A 14,836-nucleotide genomic window follows, 5' to 3' on the forward strand; every position below is an offset into this window, starting at 1 on the left:
TTCAATTGATCAAAGAATGACCGAGCTACAGCTTCAGAACCATTTTTGCGTCAACCTCGTTAAGTTTGCGCATTTATTACTTTTGAACAAAGATAAATATCAAAATTCTGTTCGGTCATTTCTGTGCGGCTCACTCCAAAGTTCACCTGTGCCAAATTTCATAACAATTTAACAAAATTTGAAGGAGGAGTAGCGAATAAATGGAATACTGTACATTTCAAAATGGCCACTACTGTAATGGGTGGAGTTTTACTGTAAGGTATTAAAAACAACAAGCATGAGGAGAGCAATCACGTGTACTAAGAAGAATTTTCATAGATCAAGCGGATCAGCAGATATAACAATTTGAACATTGAATTTTTGCACTGCTGGTGGCGCTATAGAGTTAGTACTAGAGACCCCATTTTTGGTCACATGACTTTTTAAGACCACCACTACAACTGTGCCAAATTTCATCATTTTCCTATGTACGGTTCATAGGGCTGCCATAGACGCCTATGGCTAAGAAGAAGAAGAAGAAGCAGAATAATAATAATAAATATAGCTGCAAGCAGCAATTGCGGGGTCAAGCACCTTCAGCACAATGAGCACCCAAAGCACAGCAAAAACCACACGACACAGCAAATGTGCAAAGCGCAGAAAGCGCGCAATACAGAGCCCGAACCCGAAGCAAAGCAAATGCAGAGCAGGATCACTGCAGTGCGGAGCAACAACAGTAAAGATGGCAAAAATATAACACGTGTGGAAAACCAGACAGGTCGAGAAGAACGTGTTAAAGGAAACGCAAAAGGAAATCTCAATAAGTGAAAGTAAGAGCTGGGATTCGAACCCATGACCTCAGATTCCCAAAGCACAGCACTTACCACATGCGCCACTGAGTAAACAATTAAACTACTAAGTTTGTGTGTCCAAGCTATAGAATAGAGATTTAGAGCTGTAAACATTGATATCCAGCAATTACCAAACGTAAAGAAATATCAACAGAGAGCACAAATAACTGAAATACAATGTATTGTATGAAAATCACAAAACTTAAGTGAGAAAAAAAGTGAAGACAAAAACCACCGCACATGGGATTCGAACCCATGAACTCATGTTCCCAAAGCACAGCAGTTAACGCATGCGCCACTGAGCAAACGATTAAACCACTGAGTTGGTGTGTCCAAGCTATAGAATAGAGATTTAGAGCTGTAAACATTGATATCCACCAATAACCAAAAGTGCAGAAATGACAACAGAGAGCACAAATAACTGAAATACAATGTATAGTATGAAAATCACAAAACTTAAGTGAGAAAAAAGTTAAGACAAAAAGTGACTGCACATGGGATTCGAACCCATGACCTCAGAATCTCATGGCAAGTGGTTAACCAGATGTGCAACTCAGTTAACACAGCTCAAGGGGAAGCAAAAAACAGCTTAGGTGCTGCAAGGATTGACATATGCCAATCATCACAGATGCAGAACTGACAGTGCAGAGCAGAACTAACAGAAATACAATGTATATGAGAATCAAAAAGCTCAAGTGAGATTGAAGACAAGAAGATCATTCTGTATAGTAATGCTATACAATGTAATGTACAGTCACATTAATTTACTATGACAAATAGACAATATTACAGGCACGGTCAACTTTGGAGTGGTATTTCTAAGAAAGAGAACAGAATATCAAAAATCTGTTCAGTCATTTCTGTGCGGATTGCTCCAAACATTATACGAGCAGTACTTGGCATAAAATAAACAAAATTTGTAAAAAGAGTAGCGAAAAAATCATCTACCATATGCTTTACAATAACACATGAACAGAATGTTGGAAAATGACAAACGAGGTATCGTTGCAATCGGCATAAACCAGTGAATACAATTTCACAAAGAAATTGATATCAGACAAAGTATTCCAAAGTTATAAAGGGTTCCATAAGAACTGTTATAGTTTATAACCCCTAGGTGGCGCTGTACTCTGAGTTCCCAGGTACCTTCAGGACATCATGTCGAAGCTCCTTACTAATTTTTGCGCGGATATGTCCAATAGTTAAAAAAATATAACAAATTATCTGAAATTTCAAAATGGCGGACAGGTGGTTCGTTCAAACCCAGCATAATACACATCGACAGATGCGGCATGAGGTAAGCAATCCATAGACATCAAGATCATAATTTTCTGACAAACAGTTCAGAAGTTATGGGCAAAAATAGCCTATTTTCATATCTCATGACCCATAGGTGGCGCTGTCACCAAATTTGGCATGAACCCCAAGTTCATGGTCCAGATGAAGTGTACCAAATTTCATTTCAATTGATCAAAGAATGGCCGAGCTACAGCTTCAGAACCATTTTTGCGTCAACCTCGTTAAGTTTGCGCATTTATTACTTTTGAACAAAGATAAATATCAAAATTCTGTTCGGTCATTTTCGTGCGGCTCACTCCAAAGTTCACCTGTGCCAAATTTAATAACAATTGAACAAAATTTGAAGGAGGAGTAGCGAATAAACGGAATACTGTACATTTCAAAATGGCCACTACTGTAATGGGTGGAGTTTTACTGTAAGGTATTAAAAACAACAAGCATGAGGAGAGCAATCACGTGTACTAAGTAGAATTTTCATAGATCAAGCGGATCAGCAGTTATAACCATTTGAACATTGAATTTTTGAGCTGATGGTGGCGCTATAGAGTTACTGCTAGAGACCCCATTTTTGGTCACTTGACTTTTCAGGACCACCTCTACAACTGTGCCAAATTTCATCATTTTCCTATGTACGGTTCATAGGGCTGCCATAGACGCCTATGGCTAAGAAGAAGAAGAAGATGCAGAATAATAATAATACTGACAATTCCAATAGGTGTCACAGCACCTTCGGTGCTTGACCCCTAATAATAATACTAACAATTCCAATAGGTGTCACAGCACCTTCGGTGCTTGACCCCTAATAATAATACTAACAGAAACAATAGGTGCCACAGCACCATAGGTGCTTGGCCCCTAAATATAGCTGCAAGCAGCGATACGGGGCCAAGCACCATCAGCGCAATGAGCACCCGAAGCACAGCAAGAAAGATACAACGTATCAATCACCCAGGGCGCATTGAGCACCCAAGGTGCACCAAGAACACAAGGCGCCGCAAAGAACCCAAAGCGTAGCAATGACAGAGCAGAACCACCGCAGTGCAGAGCAGCAACAGAAAACATGGCAAAAATAGAACATATGTGAACTACAGACAGGTCAAGAAGAATAGGTGGGAAAGAACAAAACTTTAATAGAAGAAATTTACATCTGCCTCAGGCGGGATTCGAACCAAGGAACTCAGGATCTCAATGCATACGACTTAACAGATGCACCACTCAGTAGACACAGCTCAAGGGGCAGCAGAAAAAAGCTTACATGCCATACAAAGAATTCAGAAGTTATAAGCAGTTCTATAAGAACTGTTATAGTTTATAACCCCTAGGTGGCGCTGTTCTCTGATTTCCTCAGGACGTAATGCCGAAGCTCCCTACCGATTTTTGTGCCGATATATCCGATACTTCAAAAGTTATAGCAATTTATCAGAAATTTCAAAATGGCGAACAGGCGGTTCGGTCAATCCCGGCATAATACATATCGACAGATGCGGCATGAGCCAAGGAATCCGTAGACACCAAGATCAAAATTTTCTGACAAACGATTCAGAAGTTATGCACAAAAATAGCCTTTTTTCCTATCTCATGACCCATAGGTGGCGCTGTCACCAAATTTGGAATGGACCCCCATTTCATGGTCGACATGAAGCGTACCAAATTTCATCTCGATTGATCAAAGAATGACCGAGATACAACTTCAGAACCAATTTTGCGTCAATCTCGTTAAGTTCACGCATTAATTACTTTTGAATAAAGAAAAATATCAAAATTCTGTTCAGTCATTTCTATGCGGCTAACTCCAAAGATCACATGTGCCAAATCTCATAAGAATTGAACCAAATTTGAAGGAGGAGTAGCGAAAAAACGAAATACTGTACATTTCAAAATGGCCGCTACTGTAATGGGTGGAGTCTTACTGTAAGGTATTAAAAACAATAAGCATGAGGAGAGCAATCACGTGTACTAAGTAGAATTTTCATAGAGCAAATGGATCACCAGTTATAACCATTTGAACATTGAATTTTTGAGATGATGGTGGCGCTATAGAGTTACTGCTAGAGACCCCATTTTTGGCCAAATGACTATTTATGACCACCACTACAACTGTGCCAAATTTCATCATTTTCCTATATAAGGTTCATAGGGCTGCCATAGACTCCCATTGGGGAAGATTAAGATTAAGAAGAATAATAATAATAAATATAGCTGCAAGCAGCAACACGGGGTCAAGCACCTTCGGCGCAATGCACACACAGCACAGCAAGCACACAACAGAACCTGACATAAAATACACAAAATTTCTAAAAGGAGTAGCGAAAAAATCATTTACCATATGCCTTACAATAACACCTGAACATAATGTTGGAAAATGACAAACAAGGTATCGTTGCGATCGGCATAAAACAGTGAATACAATTTCACAAAGAAAATGTATATCAGACAATGTATTCAGAAGTTATAAGCAGTTCAATAAGAACTGTTATAGTTTATAACCCCTAGGTGGCGCTGTACTCTGACTTCCCATGTACCTTCAGGACATCATGTCGAAGGTCCTTACCATTTTTTGCGCGGATATGTCCAATAGTTCAAAAAATATAACAATTTATTTGAAATTTCAAAATGGCGGACAGGCGGTTTGATCAAACCCGGCATAATTCACATCGACAGATGCGGCATGAGGTAAGCAATCCATAAACATCAAGATCATAATTTTCTGACAAACAGTTCAGAAGTTATGGGCAATAATAGCCTATTTTTCTATCTCATGACCCATAGGTGGCGCTGTCACCAAATTTGGCATGGACCCTAAGTTCATGGTCCACATGAAGTGTACCAAATTTCATTTAAATTGATCAAAGAATGACTGAGCTACAGCTTCAGAACCATTTTTGCGTCAACCTCGTTAAGTTTGCGCATTTATTACTTTTGAACAAAGATCAATATCAAAATTCTGTTCGGTCATTTCTATGCGGCTCACTCCAAAGATCATCTGTGCCAAATCTCATAAGAATTGAACCGCATTTGAAGGAGGAGTAGCGAAAAAACGAAATACTGTACATTTCAAAATGGCTGCTACTGTAATGGGTGGAGTCTTACTGTAAAGTATCAAATTCAATAAGCACGATGAGAGCAATCATGTGTACTAAGTAGAATTTTCATAGATCAAATGGTTCACCAATTATAACAGTTTGAACATTGATTTTTTGGACTACTGGTGGCGCTATAGAGTTATTGCTAGAGACCCCATTTTTGGTCACATGACTATTTATGACCACCTCTACAACTGTGCCAAATTTCATCATTTTCCTATGTACGGTTCATAGGGCTGCCATAGACTCCCATGGGACGATAATAATAATAAATATAGCTGCAAGCAGCAATTGCGGGGTCAAGCACCTTCAGCGCAATGAGCACCCAAAGCACAGCAAAAACCACACGACGCAGCAAATGCGCAAAGCGCAGAAAGCGCGCAATACAGAGCCCGAACCCGAAGCAAAGCAAATGCTGAGCAGAACCACTGCAGTGCGGAGCAACAACAGAAAAGATTTCAAAAATATAACACGTGTGGAAAACCAGACAGGTCGAGAAGAACGTGTTAAAGGGAACACAAAAGGAAATCTCAATAAGTGAAAGTAAGAGCTGGGATTTGAACCCATGACCTCATGTTCCCAAAGCACAGCACTAACCGCATGTGCCACCGAGTAAACGATTAAACCACTGAGTTGGTGTGTCCAAGCTATAGAATACAGCTTTACAGCTATAAACATTGATATCCAGCAATTACCAAAAGTGTAGAAATGACAACAGAGAGCACAAATAACTGAAATACAATGTATAGTATGAAAATCACATACTAAGTGAGAAAAAAAGTTAAGACAAAAAACCACTGCACATGGGATTTGAACCCATGAACTCAGGTTCTCAAAGCACAGCACTAACCGCACGCGCCACTGAGGAATCATGGGTTGAAAGGCTGTGGAAAAGAGGCTTCAAAACTGCAAACATTGACATGCCAATCACTGAAAGGGCAAGAATAACACAACAAAGCAAAAATAAACAGAAATACAAAGTGTAGGGCAATCAGATAACTTAAATGGCACTGAATTTGTGAAGAACATTTTGTACAATAATGAACAACATGGGCAAATTTTGTCAGATTCTTTTTAATATGACAAAGGGACAGCATGACAGGCACAGTCCGCTTTACAGAGGTATTTCTCAAAAATTTGACACTCAGCAGAAAAATCTGTTCAGTCACGTCTGTGCGGATTGCTCCAAACATTATACAAGCAGAACCTGGCATAAAATAAACAAAATTTGTTAAAAGAGTAGCGAAAAAATAATTTACCATATGCCTTACAGTAACACATGAACAGAATGATGGAAAATGACAAACAAGGTATTGTTGCGATCGGCAAAAACCAGTAAATAAAATTTCACAAAGAAAATGTATATCAGACAAAGTATTCTGAAGATATAAGCAGTTCTATAAGAACTGTTATAGTTTATAACCCCTAGGTGGCGCTGTACTCTGACTTCCCAGGTACCTTTAGGACATCATGCCGAAGCTCCCTGACTATTTTTGCACGAATATGTCCAATAGTTCAAAAGATATAACAATTTATGATCAATTTCAAAATGGCAGACAGGTGGTGTGGTCAAACCCGACATGAGGCAAGGAATCCGTAAACACCAACATCATAATTTTCAGACAAACAATTCAGTAGTTATGGGCAAAAAAATACAATTTTTCATATCTCATGACCCATAGGTGGCGCTGTCACCAAATTTTGCATGAACCCCAAGTTCATGGTCCACATAAAGTGTACCAAATTTCATTTCAATTGATCAAAGAATGACCGAGATACAGCTTCAGAACCATTTTTGCGTCAACCTCGTTAAGTTTGCGCATTTATTACTTTTGAACAAAGATAAATATCAAAATTCTGTTCGGTCATTTCTGTGCGGCTCACTCCAAAGTTCACCTGTGCCAAATTTCATAACAATTTAACCAAATTTGAAGGAGGAGTAGCGAATAAACGGAATACTGTACATTTCAAAATGGCCGCTACTGTAATGGGTGGAGTTTTACTGTAAGGTATTAAAAACAACAAGCATGAGGAGAGCAATCAGATGTACTAAGTAGAATTTTCATAGATCAAGCGGATCAGCAGTTATAACCATTTGAACATTGAATTTTTGCACTGCTGGTGGCGCTATAGAGTTAGTACTAGAGACCCCATTTTTGGTCACGTGACTTTTTAAGACCACCACTACAACTGTGCCAAATTTCATCATTTTCCTATGTACGGTTCATAGGGCTGCCATAGACGCCTATGGCTAAGAAGAAGAAGAAACAGCAGAATAATAATAATACTGACAATTCCAATAGGTGTCTCAGCACCTTCGGTGCTTGACCCCTAAATATAGCTGCAAGCAGCAATTGCGGGGCCAAGCACCTTCAGCGCAATGAGCACCCAAAGCACAGCAAAAACCACACGACGCAGCAAATGTGCAAAGCGCAGAAAGCGCGCAATACAGAGCCCAAACCCGAAGCAAAGCAAATGCAGATTAGGACCAATGCAGTGCGGAGCAACAACAGTAAAGATGGCAAACATATAACACGTGTGGAAAACCAGACAGGTCGAGAAGAACGTGTTAAAGGGAACACAAAAGAAAATCTCACTAAGTGAAAGTAAGAGCTGGGATTTGAACCCATGAACTCAGGTTCCCAAAGCACGGCACTAACCGCATGCGCCACTGAGTAAACGATTAAACCACTGAGTTGGTGTGTCCAAGCTATAGACTTGAGATTTAGAGCTGTAAACATTGATATCCAGCAATTACCAGAAGTGCAGAAATGACAACAGAGAGCACAAATAACTGAAATACAATGTATAGTATGAAAGTCACAAAACTTAGATGAGAAAAAAAGTTAAGACAAAAAAAAACACTGCACATGGGATTTGAACCCATGAACTCAGATTCCCAAAGCACAGCACTAACTGAATGCGCCACTGAGGAATCATGGGTTGAAAGGCTGTGGAAAAGAGGCTTCAAAGCTGCAAACATTGACATGCCAATCACTGAAAGTGCAGAAATAACACAACAAAGCAAAAATAAACAGAAATACAAAGTGTAGGGCAATCAGATAACTTAAATGGCAGTGAATTCGTGAAGAACATTTTGTACAATAATGAACAACACGGGCAAATTTTGTCAGATTCTTTTTAATATGACAAAGGGACAGCATGACAGGCAAGGTCCGCTTACAGAGGTATTTCTTAAAAATTTGACACGCAGCAGAAAAATCTGTTCAGTCACGTCTGTGCGGATTGCTCCAAACATTATACAAGCAGAACCTGGCATAAAATAAACAAAATTTGTAAAAGGAGTAGCGAAAAAATCATTTACCATATGCCTTACAATAACACATGAACATAATGTTGGAAAATGACAAACGAGGTATCGTTGCGATCGGCATAAAACAGTGAATACAATTTCACAAAGAAAATGTATATCAGACAAAGTATTCAGAAGTTATAAGCAGTTCAATAAGAACTGTTATAGTTTATAACCCCTAGGTGGCGCTGTACTCTGACTTCCCAGGTACCTTCAGGACATCATGTCGAGGCTCCTTACCATTTTTTGCGCGGATATGTCTAATAGTTAAAAAAATATAACAATTTATGTGAAATTTCAAAATGGCGGACAGGCGGTTTCGTCAAACCCGGCATAATTCACATCGACAGATGCGGCATGAGGTAAGCAATCCAAAGACATCAAGATCATAATTTTCTGACAAACAGTTCAGAAGTTATGGGCAAAAATAGCCTATTTTATTATCTCATGACCCATAGGTGGCGCTGTCACCAAATTTGGCATAGACCCCAAGTTCATGGTCCACATGAAGTGTACCAAATTTCATTTCAATTGATCAAAGAATGACCGAGCTACAGCTTCAGAACCATTTTTGCGTCAACCTTGTTAAGTTTGCGCATTTATTACTTTTGAATAAAGATAAATATCAAAATTCTGTTCGGTCATTTCTATGCGGCTCACTCCAAAGATCATCTGTACCAAATCTCATAAGAATTGAACCACATTTGAAGGAGGAGTAGCGAAAAAACTAAATACTGTACATTTCAAAATGGCCGCTACTGTAATGGGTGGAGTCTTACTGTAAAGTAACAAATTCAATAAGCGGGATGAGAGTAATCACGTGTACTAAATAGAATTTTCATAGATCAAATGGTTCACCAACTATAACAGTTTGAACATTGAATTTTTGGACTACTGGTGGCGCTATAGAGTTACTGCTAAAGACCCCATTTTTGGTCACATGACTATTTATGACCACCTCTACAACTGTGCCAAATTTCATCATTTTCCTATGTACCGTTCATAGGGCTGCCATAGACTCCCATTGGGGAAAAATAATAATAATAATACTGACAAATATAGCTGCAAGCAGCGATACGGGGCCAAGCACCATCAGCGCAATGAGCACCAAAAGCACAGCAAGAAACATACAACGTATTAATCACCCAGGGCGCATTGAGCACCCAAGGTGCATCAAAAACACAAGGCTCAGCAAAGAACCCAAAGCGTAGCAATGACAGAGCAGAACCACCGCAGTGCAGAGCAGCAACAGAAAACATGGCAAAAATAGAACATATGTGAACTACAGACAGGTCAAGAAGAATAGGTGGGAAAGAACAAAACTTTAATAGAAGAAATTAACACCTGTCACAGGTTGGATTCGAACCCATGAACTCATGATCTCTTTGCATAGGACTTAACAGATGCGCCACTCAGCAGACACAGCTCAAGGAGCAGCAGAAAAGAGCTTACATGCCATACAAAGAATTCAGAAGTTCTAAGCAGTTCTATAAGAACTGTTATAGTTTATACCCCTAGGTGGCACTGTTCTCTGATTTCCTCAGGACGTCATGCCGAAGCTCCCTACCGATTTTTGCGCCGATATATCCGATACTTCAAAAGTTATGGCAATTTATCACAGATTTCAAAATGGCGGACAGGCGGTTCGGTCAATCCCGGCATAATACATATCGACAGATGCGGCATGAGCCAAGGAATCCGTAGACACCAAGATCATAATTTTCTGACAAACGATTCGCACATGTGGAAAACCAGACAGGTTGAGAAGAATAGGTGAGAAAGAAAAAACGTTAATAGAAGAAATTAACACTTGCCTTAGGCGTGATTCGATCCCTAGAAGAAATGAACACTTGCCTTAGGCGGGATTCGATCCCAAGAATTCAGAATCTCATTGCGTGTGACTTACCAGTTGTGCCACTCAGTTGACACAGTTCAAGGGGCAGCAGAAAAGTGGTTTTAGAGATGCAAGGATTGACACATGTTAATCACCAAAGATGCAAAAATGACACAGCAGAGCAGAAATAACAGAAATACAATGTATATGAGAATCAAAAAGCTCAAGTGAGATTGAAAACAAGAAGAACATTATGTACAGTGATGCTATAAAATGTAGCATACAGTAATTAACTATGACAAATAGACAACGTCACAGTCACGGTCAACTTTAAAGAGATTTTTCTCAAAAAAATTCCTAGGTGCCAAAAAAATCTGTTCAGTCATTTCTGTGCGGATTGCTCCAAACATTATACGAGCAGAGCCTGGCATAAAATAAACAAAATTTGTAAAAGGAGTAGCGAAAAAATCGTTTACCATATTCCTTACAATAACATATGAACAGAATGATGGGAAATGACAAATGTGGTATCGTTGCAATCGGCATAAACCAGTGAATACAATTTCACAAAGAAAATGAATATCAGACAAAGTATTTAGAAGTTATAAGCAGTTCTAAAAGAACTGTTACGGTTTATAACCCCTAGGTGGCGCCATACTCTGACTTCCCAGGTACCCTAAGGACAACATGTCGAAGCTCCCTACCTTTTTTTGCGCCGATATATCCGATACTTCAAAAGTTATAGCAATTTATCACAGATTTCAAAATGGCGGACAGGCGGTTCGGTCAATCCCGGCATAATACATATCTGCAGATGCGGCATGAGCCAAGGAATCCGTAGACACCAAGATCATAATTTTCTGACAAACGATTCAGAAGTTATGCGCAAAAATAGCCTTTTTTCCTATCTCATGACCCATAGGTGGCGCTGTCACCAAATTTGGCATGGACCCCCATTTCATGGTCGACATGAAGCGTACCAAATTTCATCTCGATTAATCAAAGAATGACCGAGATACAGCTTCAGAACCAATTTTGCGTCAATCTCGTTAAGTTCACGCATTAATTACTTTTGAATAAAGAAAAATATCAAAATTCTGTTCAGTCATTTCTATGCGGCTCACTCCAAAGATCACATGTGCCAAATCTCATAAGAATTGAACCAAATTTGAAGGAGGAGTAGCGAAAAAACGAAATACTGTACATTTCAAAATGGCCGCTACTGTAATGGGTGGAGTCTTACTGTAAAGTATAAAATTCAATAAGCGGGAGGAGAGCAATCACGTGTACTAAGTAGAATTCTCATAGATCTAATGGATCACGAGTTATAACCATTTGAACATTGAATTTTTGAGATGATGGTGGCGCTATAGAGTTACTGCTAGAGACCCCATTTTTGGCCAAATGACTATTTATGACCACCACTACAACTGTGCCAAATTTCATCATTTTCCTACATACGGTTCATAGGGCTGCCATAGACTCCCATTGGGGAAGAAAAAGAAGAAAGTACAATAACAATAGGTGCCACAGCACCATAGGTGCTTGGCCCCTAATAATAATAAATATAGCTGCAAGCAGCAATTGCGGGGTCAAGCACCTTCAGCGCAATGAGGACCCAAAGCACAGCAAAAACCACACGACACAGCAAATGCGCAAAGCGCAGAAAGCACGCAATACAGAGCCCGAATCCGAAGCAAAGCAAATGCAGAGCAAAACCACTGCAGTGCGGAGCATCAACAGAAAAGATGGCAAAAATATAACACGTGTGGAAAACCAGACAGGTCAAGAAGAACGTGTTAAAGGGAACACAAAAGGAAATCTCAATAAGTGAAAGTAAAAGCTGGGATTCGAACCCATGACCTCATGTTCCCAAAGCACGGCACTAACCTCATGCGCCACTGAGTAAACAATTAAACCACTGAGTTGGTGTGTCCAAGCTATAGAATACAGCTTTACAGCTATAAACATTGATATCCAGCAATTACCAAAAGTGTAGAAATGACAACAGAGAGCACAAATAACTGAAATACAATGTATAGTATGAGAATCACAAAACAAAGTACCACTGCACATGGGATTCGAACCCATGACCTCAGAATCTCATGGCATGTGATTAACCAGATGAGCAACTCAGTTAACACAGCTCAAGGGGCAGCAAAAAAGACAGCTTAGGTGCTGCAAGGATTGACATGTGCCAATCAACACAGATGCAGAACTGACAGTGCAGAGCAGAACTAACAGAAATACAATGTATATGAGAATCAAAAAGCTCAAGTGAGATTGAAGACAAGAAGATCATTCTGTATAGTAATGCTATACAATGTAATATACAGTCACATTAATTTACTATGACAAATAGACAACGTCACAGGCACGGTCAACTTTGGAGTGGTATTTCTAAGAAAGAGAACAGAATATCAAAAATCTGTTCAGTCATTTCTGTGCGGATTGCTCCAAACATTATATGAGCAGTACCTGGCATAAAATAAAAAAAAATTGTAAAAGGAGTAGCGAAAAAATCATCTACCATATGCTTTACAATAACACATGAACAGAATGTTGGAAAATGACAAACGAGGTATCGTTGCAATCGGCATAAACCAGTGAATACAATTTCACAAAAATATTAATATCAGACAAAGTATTCAGAAGTTATAAGCAGTTCCATAAGAACTGTTATAATTTATAACCCCTAGGTGGCGCTGTACTCTGACTTCCCAGGTACCTTCAGGACATCATGTCGAAGCTCCTTACAAATTTTTGCGCGGATATGTCCAATTGTTCAAAAAAAATAACAAATTGTGTGAAATTTCAAAATGGCGGACAGGCGGTTCGGTCAAACCCGGCATAATACACATCGACAGATGCGACATGAGGTAAGCAATCCATAGACATCAAGATCATAATTTTCTGACAAACAGTTCAGAAGTTATGGGCAAAAATAGCCTATTTTCATATCTCATGACCCATAGGTGGCGCTGTCACCAAATTTGGCATGAACCCCAAGTTCATGGTCCACATGAAGTGTACCAAATTTAATTTCAATTGATCAAAGAATGACCGAGCTACAGCTTCAGAACCATTTTTGTGTCAACCTCGTTAAGTTTGCGAATTTATTACTTTTGAACAAAGATAAATATCAAAATTCTCTTCGGTCATTTCTGTGCGGCTCACTCCAAAGATCACCTCTGCCAAATTTCATAACAATTGAACCAAATTTGAAGGAGGAGTAGCGAATAAACGGAATACTGTACATTTCAAAATGGCCGCTACTGTAATGGGTGGAGTTTTACTGTAAGGTATTAAAAACAACGAGCATAAGGAGAGCAATCACGTGTACTAAGTAGAATTTTCATAGATCAAGCGGATCAGCAGTTATAACCATATGAACATTGAATTTTTGCACTGCTGGTGGCGCTATAGAGTTAGTACTAGAGACCCGATTTTTGGTCACATTACTTTTTAAGACCACCACTACAACTGTGCCAAAGTTCATCATTTTCCTATGTACGGTTCATAGGGCTGCCATAGACTCCCATTGGGGAAAAATAATAATAATAATACTGACAATTCCAATAGGTGTCACAGCACCTTCGGTGCTTGACCCCTAAATAATAATACTAACAATAGCAATAGGTGTCTCAGCACCTTCGGTGCTTGACCCCTAATAATAATACTAACAAAAACAATAGGTGTCTCAGCACCTTCGGTGCTTGACCCCTAATAATAATACTAACAATTCCAATAGGTGTCTCAGCACCTTCGGTGCTTGACCCCTAATAATACTAACAATTGCAATAGGTGTCTCAGCACCTTCGGTGCTTGACCCCTAATAATACTAACAATTGCAATAGGTGTCTCAGCACCTTCGGTGCTTGACCCCTAATAATAATACTAACAATTGCAATAGGTGTCTCAGCACCTTTGGTGCTTGACCCCTAATAAGAAAACCATCAAACGCAATAGTGGCCTGCCGCCCTGCGGGCTTGGCCCCTAAATAAAAAAGTATTAAAAAATTATAAAAAAAGGAAAAAAACACATTATTTTTTTTAAAACACACAAAAATTAAAGGGGTTAGTACAAATAAAAAAGTACATCTGATACTATTGTAAACCACTGAGAAACCTTTTGTAAGAATTTTTTGGGGGTCAAGTTAAGCCCTATTTGCAGCTGACTATAAATAATGTCTATGGCTGCCACTTGCATAAGTTGAATAAAGAGATGGAAATTTATGTTTAATGTATGATAAATTTCCTCATAGCTGTGGATACAACTTTTATGACCTGATTGAAAACAATCATGTTTTATGCCCTTAAAAGTACAGAGCAGTGCTTTATGTACTGTTTTTGCACATTTAATTTTGAAACCACTAACAGATAAAAAAAAAACTTTACTTCAACTTTTAATACGTGTGCAAATCTTTATGAGTTTTCAATCTTAAAATGCGATTAATTTCAGAGACAAATGACAAACA

General features: G+C 39.0%; 1 protein-coding gene across 1 annotated transcript in view; it reads right to left on the reverse strand.

The window, feature by feature from the left end:
* LOC129444016 (uncharacterized) overlaps positions 1-14,836 on the reverse strand; it is a 163,192-nt gene that overhangs the window by 90,316 nt on the left and 58,040 nt on the right. The window lies entirely within an intron of this gene.

Source organism: Misgurnus anguillicaudatus, chromosome 3, assembly GCF_027580225.2.
Source record: "Misgurnus anguillicaudatus chromosome 3, ASM2758022v2, whole genome shotgun sequence".
In the NCBI taxonomy this organism is placed as follows: Eukaryota; Metazoa; Chordata; class Actinopteri; order Cypriniformes; family Cobitidae; genus Misgurnus; species Misgurnus anguillicaudatus.